Source organism: Conger conger, chromosome 3 (genome assembly GCF_963514075.1).
Source record: "Conger conger chromosome 3, fConCon1.1, whole genome shotgun sequence".
Lineage (NCBI taxonomy): Eukaryota > Metazoa > Chordata > Actinopteri > Anguilliformes > Congridae > Conger > Conger conger.
Genome location: NC_083762.1, coordinates 1,878,572 through 1,882,543, shown reverse-complemented (window position 1 = coordinate 1,882,543; position 3,972 = coordinate 1,878,572).

Here is a 3,972-nt window from a genome sequence, read left to right as displayed (position 1 = left end):
TAGCGCTGGTTAGCATCGCCACGCTAAACGCCCTGTTTCTGAGCTGATCAGACTGTGTTCTCTAGCCGTAGCGCTGGTTAGCATCGCCACGCTAAACGCCCTGTTTCTGAGCTGATCAGACCGTGATCTCTAGCCGTAGCGCTGGTTAGCATCGCCACGCTAAACGCCCTGTTTCTGAGCTGATCAGACCGTGATCTCTAGCCGTAGCGCTGGTTAGCATCGCCACGCCAAACGCCCTGTTTCTGAGCTGATCAGACCGTGTTCTCTAGCCGTAGTGCTGGTTAGCATCGCCACGCTAAACGCCCTGTTTCTGAGCTGATCAGACCGTGATCTCTAGCTGTAGCGCTGGTTAGCATCGCCACGCTAAACGCCCTGTTTCTCAGCTGATCAGACCGTGATCTCTAGCCGTAGCGCTGGTTAGCATCGCCACGCCAAACGCCCTGTTTCTCAGCTGATCAGACCGTGATCTCTAGCCGTAGCGCTGGTTAGCATCGCCACGCTAAACGCCCTGTTTCTCAGCTGATCAGACCGTGATCTCTAGCCGTAGCGCTGGTTAGCATCACCACGCTAAACGCCCTGTTTCTGAGCTGATCAGACCGTGATCTCTAGCCGTAGCGCTGGTTAGCATCGCCACGCTAAACGCCCTGTTTCTCAGCTGATCAGACTGTGTTCTCTAGCCGTAGCGCTGGTTAGCATCGCCACGCTAAACGCCCTGTTTCTCAGCTGATCAGACTGTGTTCTCTAGCCGTAGCGCTGGTTAGCATCGCCACGCTAAACGCCCTGTTTCTGAGCTCAGGACGGAAGGCTCCTCGTGCGAACCAACCCAGTTCTGACGGCGACCTTCGTCTTCGTCCCCGAGGAAGACTGCGGGCGCGCCGACAGCCTGTGTGGTCCGACGAGGGTCTGGGGGGAGAGACGGGGGGGAGAGACGGGGGGGAGAGACGGGGGGGGCCCCGGCCCTCAGGAAGGCAGAGCTCAGCCCGGGGGGGCCAACAGACGCCAGACAGAGAGACAGACTCCTGACCATTGTGTTGAGAACGCCGCCCCGGGGGCATTAATATGCCGCACGCTCTGCCCTCGTGTGGCGTCTACTTCCTGATTCCGGCACATTCTGTGTTTTTCGGTCCTCAAGGGCAGGTTTCCGCTCCCAGACCTCTTTTCGGCTGACAGATTAGAGGATTTGTACAGATGGCGCGTTTCAGCGAGCAACTCTTTCTGCACATTTGAAAAAAAAAGTGTGACTGCTGTCCATCGTGTCTTCATTTGAATGTATGTCTGATGAAATGTAGTGACTCTTATTACACATTCGTAAGACAGTTATAACGTGCCTGTGTTTTTCCTCCTGTCAAGTATTAATTAGGATTTGTCAGGTGAAGTGGAAGCCAGTGAAAAGCAGTAATTTGAGTATTTAAGTGCTTAAAGACAAGCCTTTTCCTCCTTTAATCATTTCTTCATAATGAACATGACATAACGACAAAAAAAATGTTTTCACTTGAAACACAGTTGCTTTGACGTTATTTAGCAAATTGACGAGTATGCATTGAAGACGATCTGAAGTGAGGGCAGCAGTAGCTTCCGCAATATGACGTACACACGAGTGAAAGGGATCTTTTGGGGGAATTTTGCCCAAAATTAATTCCCATAGAGACCCATAGACTCAAAGTACGGTACCTTTTTTGCTCATTTGAATGTGGAGTGTGTGTGTGTGTGTGTGTCTGTGCGCACATGTGTGTGTGTGTGTGTGTGTGTATGTCTGTGCGCACATGTGTGTGTGTGTGTGCCCCTGCTCTGGCACTGACATGTACCCTGTACTTATTCTCCGTTAGATATTAATGTTAAGACACGGCTAATTCAATTACCCATGTCAGAGCAGAGCTCCGCACAGCGAGACCCTGCTGCACCCCCAAGCTACATGCTCCCCGCTCCCCCCTCGCTCCCCGCCCCCCCCCCCCACGCTCCCCGCCCCCCGCCCCCCCACGCTCCCCGCTCCCCCCCCCCACGCGCCCCGCTCCCCCCCCGCGCCCCACTCCCAGCCACGTTTAAACGCCGTCACTTAATTGCTGGTATTAAGTGTCGATCACCGCTGCGCGTGTCGGAGAGATGGGCGGGAACACGCTCCTCTCTCAGCCTCTCCGACAGCCTTCTGATTAACAACTGAAGCTCTGTCTCCACAAACGGGGATTCATTATGTTAACTTAAAGCTGCACTGGCGGAGGAAGGAGAGAGAGAGAGAGAGAGAGAGAGAGGGAGGGAGGGAGGGAGGGGGAGAGAGAGAGAGAGAGGGAGGGAGGGAGGGAGGGGGAGAGAGAGAGGGAGGGGGAGAGAGAGAGAGGGGGAGAGAGAGAGAGAGAGAGACAGCGGGGAAACGAGTGCAGGAGAGTTGTATACAGTTGTTGCTCTCTGGTCTCTATCGGGGCCGGCGTTGGAGCGAACGCTGAAATATTAATTCCTCCACTCTGAGTTCCAGCAGAGCAGGTAGACGCTGAACGGCTCTGAGCGTTCTGAAGATGATCGGGGAAAAGCAGCCCTCGCGCAGTATGAATGCCAATGATTGTGTTTCCCGTATAATGGCATCTCACTGTTTCTGTTTGTATTGGATGACCCTTGTTAGTAGTATTGGCATGGTGTGTGTGTGTGTGTGTGTGTGTGTGTGTGTGTGTGGGGGGGGGGGTGGCACCCCACACTGGGGGTCCCACAGAGAGCACTCAGTTCTTTTACACCAGTGAACAACTGTCCATTCTCACACACACACACACACACACACACTCCAGGAGGGTGTGGCAGGACCGGGGAGGGGCGGGCGTTTAGCGCTCTGCGGCGGCAGGAAGGTCTGTGTATCCCAGGGACCGGGCCGGGGGTCCAGTCGGGTTGTTTTTGACTTTGACTCGAGTCCCAAATGTGTCTTAATTACCCGCTCCTTTAACGATAATCCGTCTGGGCCGTCTGTGAAGCTGTGTAGAAATTCACTTTTTACTTGTTGTTTTTTTTCTTGAACCCGTTTCATGGACATAATGGCTGCATCAATTCAGTCGGCCCTGAGATATCTCGGCTCTCAGCAGTCGCGCACGGACTAAACTCCTCCGTGTGCGAGTGGACCTTTTCACCAAGCTCTTAAAATGGTGTCCGTTTAAATTACCCAACATTAAAAGATGCCATTTGATTGCCACTGGTATCAATCTTTCGAAACCAAAAGAACTGTTCAAGTTATTTTGTCCTGTTTCTTGGTCTTTCCCTCGTTAGAAGTCTCGCGAGAGGCATCAAGCATGAAACTGAGCTCCACAGAACGGCCATTTTGGCTCTTACCCATTTACTGTGTCTGTAATACACATTCAGAGCCTGAATGTCTTCTAACGACCCGGCAGAGATCTTCAGAAAGGTGGCCGGGTGAACGACCCAGCGCTTGTCTCTCCCCCGGTCCGGACTCTTCTCCGCTGTCTGACTTACAGACGTCATTCTGCTCTCAGCTGACTGACAGCCACTTACGTCTCACTTCTGACAAGATAAAGGATTCATCCCCGTAATTGCGGCGCTGAATCTGAAGTAAATGTCCTCTGAAACCCGGCGCATTACCGGCGCGTAGCGGCTGCTACTCCTGCCATTATAAACAAGGGAGGCCTGCTCTTATGGGAGTGCTTAATGACTTCCATTAAACTGTTCACTTATTCCAGTCCGCTTTCGCTGTGAGAAGTTTGCTGATTTATTTAAATGCGGTCGCCTTCTGCTTGTTTTCATCAGGGAAGAAACACTCCCCGCACAGTTACAGAGGAATATGTATTGCTGGTGATGTCATCATTTAGCATCAAGACCCTCTGCTCAAGCTCAGAGAGTGCTATCACCCTGTGTCTGCGTGTGTGTGAGTGTGTGTGTGTGTGTGTGTGTGTGTGTGTGAGTGTGTGTGTGTGTGTGTGAGTGTGTGTGAGTGTGTGTGTGTGTGTGTGTGTGTGAGTGTGTGTGTGTGTGTGTGAGTGTGTG